Genomic DNA, 14,075 nt, shown 5'->3' with positions numbered 1-14,075 from the left:
GGCTTGGAAGGCAGCTTATCGCAAAGTCTCGTGGGATCAAAGATGCGCGTCGGACTGATAACCAGATGCACCTGTCTCGGATCCTGAACGATTAGTGCAGAAGTGTAGTATGAGTACATAAATAACATGTACCCAGTAAGTATCTAGTCTAACCTCGAAAAAGTAGTGAAGAGGGGTCAACTTCGACACTTACTATGGGCTAACAATAAAATACCGAAATTATATTAAGCATGGGCTACATAAATACAGCTGATAACTCAATAATAATAAATAAATAAATAATTCTTTCGCTAATAGTAAATCCCAAATTAATTTTCATCATTTAACAAATTAATCTCTCAAGCCAATGAAATAATATCAATTATAATTGGGCTCCAAGAATTTATTACGCACGGATTATGCTGAGGTCGTACGATCCGATCCAACATACAAATATATAAACTGTGCACTACCGAGGGTCGAACGACACGAACCATAGATGCATCTATTCTACGAGGGTCGAACCGTTCACCTCGTGCGTAAGTAGCCCCCACAAATAGAAGCACATATTAATTCAATTCGCCTATGAGGTTAATTCTCTCTTACAAGGTTAGAAAAGAGACGTACCTCGTCTCAAAGCTTACTTTCCGGTCCGCAAATGTGCTTTAAACCCTCAACTCGGTGCCAATCGACTCGAAACTAGTCAAATGTTATATAAAATAATCAATATATGTTCAAAAGTTCATATCCTAACTACTAAAGTGATTACCCAACCCCAATTGAAGGATTTCTAAAATTCATCCCCGGGCCCACGTGCCCGGATTCCAGAAAATTTTGAATAAAGTTGTTATCCATAAACTCACGAACTCAAATATATAATTTTTACCCCATTCCATAATCATTTTCGTGGTTAAACCCCATTTTTATCAAAACCCTAGGTGTTTCTCAAAATTCCCATAAATCCTACCATTTTCCATGTTAAATCTACTTATGATTCGTGTATTTAGTTAAAGAATTGATAGGGATCACTTACCTCTTAATGTTGATGGAACCCCTCCCAACCAAAAATGCTCTCAAAATCGCCTAAGACCAAATGAGAAATGAGGAAAATAAGTCTAAGTCCCATAATAAAAGTTGTTGCACAGGCCGCAGGTGTCGCATTTGCGACACCTTGTTCGCAAATGCGAAGCTGAGCCCACACTGTCAAGGTCGCATTTGTAACCACAACATCGCAAATGCGAAGGGAGGTTGATCGCAAAAGAAACTGGAAATCTCTCAAATGCGAGTCCTTCCTTGACCGGGCTTCTTCTCAAATGCGAAGCCTGTCTCACAAATGCGAGATTCGCAAATGCGAACAAAAGCTCGCATTTGCGATACCTGAGACACCAGCAAAAAAACCAAAAAACTAAAGTCTACCCATCCATCCGAACGCGTCCGAAACTCACCCGAGCCCTCGGGGATTCATACCAAACGTCCACACAAGTCTAAAAATATCATACGAACTTGCTCGCACGATCGAAACGCTGTAATAACATCTAAAAGCACGAATCGGATGCCAAAATACATGAATCAAATCATGAAAACTCAAAAATTCTGAAAACACATCCGCACGTCAAATTCCTATCAAATCACGTTCGATTGACCTCAAATTTTGTACACAAGTCCTAAATAACATTACGGACTACTCCAACTTTGGGAATCAGAATCCGAACCCGATATCAAAAAGTCCACTCTCGGTCAAATTTTCCAAAAACCTTCAAATTTTTAACTTTCACAAAATGACCCCGAAACGACCTACAGGCCTCTAAATCCACATCCGGGCACGTTTCTAAGTCTAGAATCACTATACGGAGCTATTACCAGGCTCAGCATCCTAAACAGACGTCTATAATGTAAAAATCCACTTCAACCCAAACATATGACATTCACCCAAAATGCCAACTTTCACTATTAGGCGTCGAAATGCTCCCGGGTCATCCAAAACTCGATCCAAACATACGCCCAAAACTGAAATCATCATACAAACCTATTGGAACCGTCAAATATCAATTCCGGGGTCGTTTACTCAAAACGTTGACCAAAGTCAAACTTAGCCTTTTAAGGCCAACCTAAGAAAACAAGTGTTCAGATTTCAACCTGAACCCTTCCAAATCCCGAACTAACTATCCCCACAAGTCATATAACAGTAAGAGAACATAAGAGGAGTCTGATTTAGGAGAACGGGGTTATAGAAAGCAAAAATGTTATGCCTCGCAGTATTAGGTCGATATTATGCTCCGCAGTATTATATTACGTTGATGTTACGCTTCGCGGTATTTTATTACGACGATGTTACACTCTGTAGTATTGTACATTGAATTTATCGTAAGATAATTGACATTAGTTCAAGGACAAGATTATTTGGGGGTTATAAGTATTATGCTATTTCAAACAAATGATGAGTAAATTCGTGAAGGTGAAAGGGTAAACGAATCAAAGAAAATGAGTTTTGTTGAATGTTGTCATTTTGAGATAAAATACGGTCCAAGCCATAATATCCCGTATTTATGGACTAGTGCCATACAAGGTACCACATGACCATGATAGTAAGGTGTATAAAGTATGTTAAAAGTGAGTAGTATTTTAAGTAAGTTGAGATAATTCTTAATTATGTGGATAAGCCTAACCCCCCTCCCCCCCCCAAATGTGGCAACAAACCTACCCCAAATAAATGACTCTTAGTGTTATATGGTAAGGTGGCAAAATTAGAGAGTTAGGTGGCTAAGTCATCCTAAGTGGGTCCCACACCCACCAAAATTTAAAAGCCTCCCTAAATTACATAAAGAGGTGTTGATATCTCTACAATATGAGGAATGGAGTCTTCAGCAAGTTCATACAAGAACATATATGATAGTAACGTGAGTAACTTCAATAAAAATTCATTTTGGGGGGGGGTGGGGGGTGGTTATAGAAAGGGAAAAGCCAAGGACGAAAAGGTGAGGGATTTTGAAATTCATACGAGACTCCATATGAAATAGCAATGACAGTTCTTGGTTTAGTAAAGGAATTCATACGAAATTATACTGCGTAATAGCAACGGAATTTTGCGATTCTAAGGGAGTACGGTGCAATCTTTATCAAGAATATCATACGAATTTTTTCCTACTTTGATCCGCCGTTATGTGTTGTCGCAATCAACGGGTGTTAAAGGGATTGTCAAGAGAATCGGTTTAGGTATGTTAAGGCTATCCCTTCTTTCTTTTTGGCATGATCCATGCGATACAAACGAAACGAGTAAACGGCCAATTTTCATAAATGACTCTATTCATAGAAGAACTAGGGGTGTCTATATTCTTGATTCCCCATGTGAATTATTACTATTTCTTCTGTTCATGGGTCTCAGAAAAATACGTATTTGATAAAGTTTATCCGAAAGGCATATTGATTTTATTACATTCCGGGAAATCTTATTAACGTATTTCTTATGCATTTCATGCATTTATACATGTACATTGACCCATGACCATATGGCGTTATATACGCATATATTATATGTATATGGGATATGGAAAAAGGTTACGATGTTATATACGTACCACCACCTGATCAGTTGGTATACAATGATAATTTGCCCCCAGTGGCCGAGATGATATGATGAGATGCCCTCGGAGGCTTGATAATGTTATGTACGCATATACCTATGCATGATATGACATTTATACGCATATGCATGGCATTGTAAATATTATTTATTCACAGAGTTATTCAGACTTACATGTTGAGTCATTTACTCCATGTTTCTCATATCTATTATTTACTGATTTTCATTCCTTACATACTCGGTACATTATTTGTACCGACATCCCTTTTGTCTGGAGACGCTGCGTTTCATGCCCGCAGGTCCCGATAGACAGGTCGAGAGTCCTCCAAGTAGGCTATCATCTTACCGGAAGATGTTGGTGCGCTTCATTTGCTCCGGAGTTGCCTATTTGGTCAGTATACATTGGACACGTATTGATTGGTATATCGGGGCCCTGTCTCGGCCTCATGATGTTTATGTAATTTTAGAGGCTTGTAGACATATGTAATGTATATAAAAGTTTGTATGGCCTTGTCGGCCTATATTTTGAGTGCATAAATGATCATGTTGGCCTTATAGGCCCGTATGTCACGTGCATAAATTTCTATATCATGTTGGGTGGTCATACGAAATATACGTTACGTTGGTACTCGGTTGAGTAAGGTGCCAGGTGTTCGTCGTGGCCCATCGGTTTGGGTCGTGACAAAAGTGATATCAGAGCAATTCTATCCTAGGGAGTCTACAAGCCGTGTCTAGTAGAGTCTTGTTTATGGGTGTGTTGTGCACCACACTTATAAGCAGGAGGCTATAGGGTATTTAGGACTGTCACTCTTTCTTCTTACTCTAGATCGTGTGGTAGAGCTCAGTTGTAAGAACTCAATTTCCTAAACTCTATCTTGTTCATAATACGACGATGCCTACATGTAGAAAGACGGTTGGTAAGGGATTGAATGAGGTTGTGGAAGAGTTGAGTAAGAGGAACTCAATTTTGCATCATGCTTATGATGAGTAAATATAAGGTCTCCAGCAGATCATGTGTGTACTAAGACGTGTGAGCTTCTTGTTAAGGAGCCCTAAGGCATGAATATCTATCCACCCATATGGTGAAAAGCGACGAGAGAATGAGAAGGTACAAGTTTCAACAAGTAAAAGAAGCAAGGTGAAGAAGGGTACAAGGTACCCAGTTAGTAAAGATGAACATTATCTATAATTCAGGAAGAGAGATATAAGCATTTTGAGTTACCTTCAACAGTAACAGAGGTATGTACAATTGGTCACACCTATTTCAGTTATGCTCTATGAGGGCTAACATGTGTAGTTTAAGAAAAAAGACGGGATATCAGGATCCGGCTGGGGTTAGAGTAACCCAACATAGTGAATGGATTGTTTGCGTTAATTGACATTTCCGAAGGATATTGCAAACGTGTTAATAGATGGTGCACTCTAAAATAGTACAGATAGATATGAGTACTACAAATATAGGCATTAGAAGCCTTGAAGGGATAAATATTACCTTAGTGTGGCTCCCGTCCCTAGTAAGAAAGAATGTTAGGTAACCCGAAGAGCCAGTGGATGGAACAAGGGGAGCTAAATAATTATGAAAGCATGACGTCAAAGAAAGGAAGTAAGGGTTCCTGCCCGGGATGTTATGGATAAATAAGGAGCCAGTGCGAGAGGTAAGTTAAGACAAAGGAAATAACCCACGGAAGATTACGCAGAATATTGATATGAGAATGGGCCAACGAGTAGTTGATTCAGGAAGAGCCTAGTAATGGCTAGACAAGAGGATACAGACAAATCAACAGATCGTGCGAGATAAACATATTGAACCCCAACATATGGAATTCAGTCTCGCAGATACGACATTGTGATCCTTGAGAAATATTCAGATATGAGTTGGGGTAGTTAAAGGTACCGTATGAGTGTTACAGAAATAAAAGAGAATGACATTGGGAAGATAGTCAAAATATTAGTTCAGAATCAACCCTACAAGCACAAGGGCGTGGAAATAAATAACTACGGATAATTATAGGCGAGGAAGGACATCAAAAATTCTATCGGGAATACGATGTAATAAGCTCGCAGCTTTACAAGAGTCAAAGGGTCTTCCCTAAGTACTACAACGAAAGGCTAGCTGAGAAAATAAGGAAGAAGGCTTCAACCTAAGTACAGTGACCTAAAGAGAAAATGGTCTTGTAACAACATCCTTACAGCAACATTGTACGCACTCCATAAGAAAGTTGCACCTATCGTAGCTAATGAGTGGGAAATGAAACCAAAAGTAATAGTTGAGATCATATGAGTTGCACAAATGCGTGGGAACTAAGATAATCTAAGTACGCATGCAACGAAGGGACAGAAAGACCAGGAAAAGTAATAGCTTACATTTAAAGAAAGATGAGAAGGAACGAAAGAAATTATTCGATCACTGATCCAGAGTTAGTTACGTTATGAACGCACTTAAGATTTTGGAGTATTATCCATGCAGTATATATGTTGACAATCGTACAGCTATAAAAGACTCCGATATAAGTTAAAAGAAAGAATTGAGTCCAGGTCACGGACAAAAGATTGAATTGTTAAATGATTGTATCATGGATATTCCATAGCGTCCATGAAAGGCTAAAGTAATAACTAATACCAGGAGCCGTAAATCGGAAGATAGCTTAAGCTTGCATAAAGGTTGGTCAGAGGAAAGAGGAAACTAAAGAGTTACATCAACCAAGTAAATCAGGAGTCTGATTATTGGATCCAGAAAATTATAGAAATCATGATTGAGAACATTGTAGAATCACTCTTAATATCAGAGGTACAAGAGAGATAGTACAACAACCATATTCTATAACGGCTCTACGAGAAATCTAGATAGAAGAGTACCATCCTCATCAGAAGTCAGTATGAAGCTGCCACCAGATTGTGTATGCACCAGAGGTGCAAGTATTATAGTAGAGCTTCAAGTTGTGAATGTGAATTATACCTATGTGGAAGGGAGGTCATGAAAGAGATAGAAGATATGTTGTGAGACTTTAAGATAAGTAAGGTAAAGGTGGACAACGTACGAGATACTCAAATGCAGAAGGTTGTGAATAGTCCTTACTTTGGATAGAAGGCTAGAAGTGCGGGGATTCAATATCCAGGAATGATATCGGCGTCGTCAGTGGCATGTCTTTCAGCCTATGGTTTCTAGGTAACGAGAAGCCTAATTAAGAGAGCAAAGAAGAGTTAGAGACGATGTGATGTCTCGCTTGATGTTCCAGGATGACATAAGGAAATCTATTATGCAAGCAAGTTGAAGGAAGGTTACGAGTAGTATAAATAGATATGTGTAGGTCGCAAGCTAAAGTATGGTAAAGCGACAAGGTTTTAGGAAGACATGAGTAAGGATAAGAAAAGGCAAGTGCGAAAGTGACGAGAATGGACCTCGGGATTAAGCCCATGAAAACAAGAGAGCTGATGGTTTCTCTAAGTTATAGAAAGCTCAGTATAGCCCGAATGAACTCAAAAGAGTCTAAGACTAGTAGCATTTAGAAGAGATGGAATGTTGCCCTGGTAGTAGAATGAGGGTGTATTTGTGATAGATAAAAGATGAAGTTTAGGCCTTCGATTGAGTAATGACTTGAAGAGGATCTCATGAATTGTTTGGGATTAAAATACCCATGTGAGGTGAGCCACATTGGGATGCTATGAAACAAGATATAGCAATATGCGTAAGTTCAACAACGTACCGAGCGAAGAACTTCAGTTTACCCATAGATGCCCAGAGGGACACCTTATCATGCTCTGTATATGTTTACAAAGTGAGGCCTAGAGTTTGGATAAAAGCTGGAGGAGAAAGGAGAGAAGAGTCGCATAGGAGCCCTTACAAGGTCAGAGTCGTACAGGCTGCATGACAGAAGGTAACAACAGTTACGATATTAGAAGGATTCCGACCACAAGTCATGGTGTGAGAAAGAGGCCTAAAGGGGGGAATGCCCTGGACTTTGTATATATTTACAGAACAGTTGCCTAGGTGGCAAGGAGAGAATACTAAAGTATTCGAAAGACATAGGTTATGAAAATGGTAAGTGCATCAGTCAACATTTGAGGACGAATGTTCCAAATGGGGGAATGATGTAACGCCCCATAGTATTACGTCGATGTTATGCTCCACAGTATTATATTAAGATGACGTTACGCTCCGTAGTATTTTATTACGACGATGTTATACCATGTAGTATTGTACGTTGAATTTGTCATAAGATAATTGACATCAGTTCAAGGACAAGATTATTTGGGGATTATAAGTATTATGCTATTTCAAACAAATGATGAGTAAATTCGTGAAGGTGAAGGGGTAAACGAATCAAAGAAAATGAGTTTCGTTGAAGGTTGTCATTTTGAGATAAAATACGGTCCAAGCCATAATACCCCGTATTTATGGACTAGTGTCATACAAGGTACCACATGACACTAGTATAAAGTATGTTAAAAGTGAGTAGTATTTTAAGTAAGTTCAGATAATTATTAATTATGTGGGTAGTTGGTTAATTACTGATTAATGGGGGATTAGCAAGATAATTAAGAATTTCCCCCAAACGTGGCAGCAAATCTACCCCAAATAAATGACTCTTAGTGTTATATGGTAAGGTGGCAAAATTAGAGTTAGGTGGCTAAGTCATCCTAAGTGGGTCCCACACCCACCAAAATTTAAAAGCCTCTATAAATCACTTAAAGAGGTGTTGATATCTCTACTATATGAGGAAGGGAGTCTTCAGCAAGTTCATACAAGAACATGTATGATAGTAACGTGGGTTACTTCAATAAAAATTCATACGGGTGGGGGGAGTTATAAAAAGGGAAAAGTCAAGGACGAAAAGGTGAGGGATTTTGAAATTCATACGAGACTCCATATTGAAATAGAAACGTGAGTTCTTGGATTAGCAAATGAATTCATACGAAATTATACTGCGTAATCGCAACAGGATTTTGCGATTCTAAGGGAGTACGGTGCAATCTTTATCAAGAATATCATACGAATTTTTCCCTACTTTGATCCGTCGTTACGTGTTGTCACAATCAACGGGTGTTAAAGGGATTGTCAAGAGAATCGGTTCAGGTATGTTAAGGCTATCCCTTCTTTCTTTTTGGCATGATCCATACGATACAAACGAAATGAGTAAACGCCCAATTTTCATAAATGACTCTATTCATAGAAGAACTAGGGGTGTTTATATTCTTGATTCCCCATGTGAATTATTATTATTTCTTCTGTTCATGGGTCTCAGAAAAATACGTATTTGATAAAGTTTATCCGAAAGGCATATTGATTTTATGACATTCCGAGAAATCTTATTAATGTATTTCTTATGCATTTCATGCATTTATACATGTATATTGACCCATGATCAGATGGCGTTATATACGCGTATATTATATGTATATGGGATATGGAAAGGTTACGGCGTTATATACACATCACCACCTGATCAGCCGGTATACGTTGATAATTTGCCCACAGTGGCGAGATGATATGATGGGATGCCCTCAGAGGTTTGATGATGTTATGTACGCATATTCCTATGCATGGTATGACATTTATACGCATATGCATGGCATTGTAAATATTATTGATTCATAGAATTATTCAGACTTACATGTTGAGTCATTTACTCCATGTTTCTCATGTCTATTATTTACTGATTTTTATTCCTTACATACTCGGTACATTATTTGTATTGACGTCCCTTTTTTCTGGGGACGCTGCATTTCATGCCCACAGGTCCTGATAGATAGGTCGAGAGTCCTCCAAGTAGGCTATCAACTCAGCGGAAGATGTTGGTGCGCTCCATTTGCTCAGGGGTTGCCTATTTGGTCAGTATACATTTGACACGTATTGATTGGTATATCGGGGCCCTGTCCCGGCCTCATGATGTTTATGTACTCTTAGAGGCTTGTAGACATATGTCATGTATATAAAAGATTGTATGGCCTTGTCAGCTTATGTTTTGAGTGTATAAATGATCATATTGGCCTTATAGGCCCGTGTGTCACGTGCATAAATTTCTATATCATGTTGGGTGGTCATACAAAATATACGTTACGTTGGTACTCGGTTGAGTAAGGTGTCGGGTGCCCGTCGTGGACCATCGATTTGGGTCGTGATAAAAATTACCGGTCGGGTCGTTACATTCTCCACCTCTTAAATGTTCATCCTCGAACGGTTCTAGAATCATACCTGGAGTGCTGAATAAGTGTGGATATCTGCTCCGCATGTCCTCCTCATCCTCCCAACTGTCCTCCTCGACTGGTTGGCCCATCCACTGAACTTTTATTGCAGAAATCTTCTTGGACCTCAACTAGCGAACCTGCCTGTCAACAATGGCAACTGGTTCCTCCTCATAACCCAGGCTTTCATCTAACTGAACCGTGCTAAAGTCTAACACATGCGACTTGTCGGCATGATACCTCCGGAGCATAGACACGTGGAAAAAAGGATGAACTCCCAATAGACTGGGAGGCAAGGCAAGCTCATAAGCAACCTCCCCAACTCGTCTCAACACCTCAAATGAACCTATAAACCTTGATCTCAACTTGCCCTTCTTCCCGAACCTCATGATCCCCTTCATCGGCGAGACTTTCAAGAGAACATTCTCGCCCACCATAAATGATAAATCATGCACCTTCTGATTCGTGTAACTCTTATGTCTGGACTGTGCTGTGCGAAGTCGCTCCTGAATCAATTTTACCTTTTCCGAGGCATCCTTCACCAAATCAGTACCATATAACTTAGCCTCGTCGATCTCAAACCATCCGATGGGTGAACTATATCGCCGACCATATAAAGCCTCAAATGGAGCCATCTCGATGCTGGACTGATAACTATTATTGTAAGCAAACTCGGCCAAAGGCAAGAATCGATACCAATGCCCTCCAAAAGTCAATCCCACATGCTCTGAACATGTCCTCCAAGATCTGATTGTCCGCTCCGACTGCCCGTCGGTCTACGGATGAAAAGCCGTGTTAAGCTCTACCCGGGTCCCTAACTCACTCTGTACTACTCTCTAGAAATGTGAAGTAAATTGGGGGCCTCTATTGGATATGATGGAAACAGGCACACCATGCAACCGAACTATCTACTGAATATAAATCCGGGCCAACCTCTCTGAAGTATACGTGGTCACAACCGGAATGAAGTGCGCCGACTTGGTCAACCTGTCGACAATGACCCAAACTGCATCAAACTTATGCAAGGCCCGCGGCAACCCAACTACGAAGTCCATAGTAATGCGCTCCCACTTTCACTCAGGTATAGTCATCTACTGGAATAGGACACCTGGCCTCTGGTGCTCATACTTAACCTGTTGGAAATTTAGACACCTCGCAACATACTCAACTATGTCATTCTTCATCCGTCGCCACCAATAATGATGCCTCAGGTCACGATATATCTTCGTAGCACCTGGATGAATAGAATACCAAGAATTGTGTGCCTTCTTTAGAATCCTCTCCCCCGAGCCAACGACATTAGGAACACATAGATGACCCTGGAGTCGCAGAACACCATCCTCGTCAATAGTAACCTCCTTGGAACCACCTTGTAGTACCGTCTCTCTGAGAATCAATAAGTGCGGATCATCAAACTGACGAGCCTTGATCTGCTCCAATAGTGAAGACTGGGCAACGACGCATGCAAGAACTCGCTTGGGCTCTTAAATATACAACCTCACAAGTCTGTTAGCCAGGGACTGAATGTTCAAAGCTAATAGCCTCTCCTCTGCTGAAATGAATGCCAAACTACCCATACTCTTCGCCTTTCTGCTCAAAGCATTAGTAACTACATTTACCTTGCCTGGATGATAAAGAATGGTAATATCATAGTCCTTTAGTAACTCAATCCATTTGCGCTGCCTCAAATTGAGATCCCTCTGCTTGAACAAATATTGCAAGCTGCGATGATCAGTGTAAACCTCACAGGACACCCCATAAAGATAATGCCTCCAGATCTTAAGAGCATGAACAATAGAAGCTAACTCCAAATCATGTACATGGTAATTCCTCTCATGGGGATTCAGTTGACGTGAAGCATATGCAATAAATCGCCCCTCCTGCATCAATACACAACCCAAACCAACGCGTGAAGCACCGCAATACACAGTATACATCCCCGAATCAGAAGGCAACACTAGAACCGGTGTTGTAGTCAAAACTATCTTGAGCTTCTGAAAGCTTGCCTCACAGTCATCGGACCAACGAAACGGAGCACCCTTCTGGGTCAATCTAGTCAAAGGTGTTGCAATAGATGAGAAGCCCACCACAAACCGGTGATAATAACCTGCTAACCCAAAGAAGCTCCTTATCTCAATCGCCGTAGTAGGACGAGGCCAACTCTGAACTGCCTCAATCTTCTTGGGATCCACCTTAATACCCTCGCCTGATATAACATGCCCCAAGAATGCTACAAAATCTAGCCAAAACTCATACTTGGAGAACTTAGCATATAGCTTCTGTTCCCACAAGGTCTGAAGCACCACTCTCAAATATTGCTCGTGCGCCTCCATGCTGCGCGAGTAGATCAAAATGTCATCAATGAAGACAATGACAAACGAGTCAATATATGGCCTGAACACTATGTTCATCAAATCCATAAATGCCGCTGAGGCGTTAGTCAAACCGAAGGACATCACTAGAAACTCATAATGGCCATATCTAGTCCGGAAAGCAGTCTTCAGAGCATCTGAATCCCGAATCTTCAATTGATGGTACCCCGATCTCAAATCAATCTTGGAGAACACCCTGGCACCCTGCAACTGGTCAAACAAATCATTAATCATCGGCAATGGGTACTTGTTCTTGATGGTAACTTTGTTCAACTGGTGGTAATCAATGCACATCAGCATAGTCCCATCTTTCTTCTTCACAAATAACACTTGTGCACCCCAAGGCGACACACTCGGCCTGACGAACCCCTTTGCCAGCAACTCCTCAAGTTGTTCCTTCAACTCCTTCAACTCTTTTGAAGCCATATGGTACGGTGGGATAGATATAGGCTGGGTACCTGGAGCCAAATCAATGCAAAAATCGACATCACGATCTATTGGCATGCTTGGGAGATTAGAAGGAAACACATCGGAGAACTCCAGGACTACAGGTACTGAATCAATCGCCAGAGTCTCTAAGGTAGTATCCCGAACATAAGCTAGATAAGCCAAATAACCCTTCTCGGCCATGTGTCGAGCCTTCATAAAAGAAATGATCCGACTAGGTGTGCTAACATACGAACCCTTCCACTCTAATCTACGCAACTTTGGCATCGCCAAGGTAACAGTCTTGGCATGACAATCAAGGATGGCATGATATGGAGATAACCAGTCCATGCCCAGGATGACCCCAAAGTCGGTCATAACAAGCAGCAAAATATCCGCTCTAGTCTCATAACCACAAAATGTAACAATGCAGGACCGATAGACCCGATCCACAATAACAGAATCGTCCACTGAAGTAGACACATAAACAAGAGTGCCCAAGGACTCACGCGGAACATCTAGGAAATGAGCAAACAGAGGTGACACATATGAATAGGTAGACCCTGGATCAAATAATACCGAAGCATCCTTACCGCGGATAGAAATAACATATGTGATAATGGCATCTGAGGCCACTTCATCTAGTCTGGATGGGAAAGCATAGAATCTAGCTGGAGCAACACCTGACTGGCATCCACCTACCTGGCCTCCACCTCTAGGACGGCCCCTACCCACCTGCCCTCCGCCTCTAGGAAGCCTGACGGCCGGTGCGACTACTAGTGATGTAATTATAGGCTGAGAACCATGCTGCACTACCTTGCCCGAAGCCTGGTGCAGAACCTTCGCACATGGCTGAAATCCCCGCACTCTAAACAACCTCTCGATACGATGGACTACTGACCTGAAGTCTTACCCTGATGGCCTAAATACCCATTGAAGGAATCCTGAATAGCTGGTGGGCGGTAGGAACTCTCTGATATGGCGCTGAAATAAGGTCGCACTGGAGCACCTCGAGAAGGCAGTGGTGCTGGTTATGTGGGCCTGCTAGGCTGACCCCTCCCAAATTGACCTATGCCCCCAGACGGAGCACTACTGAACACTCCAGAATAACGAAACCGCTTGTCCTGTGGCATCTGCTCTCGACCCCGCTGATAATAACCCTCAATCCTCCGAGCTATCTCCACAACTAGCTGGTAAGAAGTCCCCATCTTAACCTCTTGGGCCATAGTGGCCTGAATACCGGAGTTCAACCCCACAACAAACCTCTGTACTCTCTCCGTCTCAGTAGGAAGTATCATAAGTGCATGGCGAGACAACTCAGAGAATCTCGCCTCATAGTCGGTCACTGACATTTGACCCTGCTGGAGCTGCTTAAACTGAAACTGAAACTCTTCCCTCTGGGAGGGTGGAATATACCTATCCAAGAAAAGTCATGTAAACTAATTCCAAGTCAAGGGAAGAAAATCTGTTGATCTGCCAAGAAGATAAGACTGCCACCATCTACGAGCCCTGCCCTCCAGCTGGAAAGTAGTAAA

This window comes from Nicotiana tabacum, chromosome 19 (assembly GCF_000715075.1).
Source record: "Nicotiana tabacum cultivar K326 chromosome 19, ASM71507v2, whole genome shotgun sequence".
NCBI lineage: Eukaryota > Viridiplantae > Streptophyta > Magnoliopsida > Solanales > Solanaceae > Nicotiana > Nicotiana tabacum.
The sequence above is the reverse complement of the archived record's forward strand: the minus strand, read 5'-3'. Positions refer to the sequence as shown.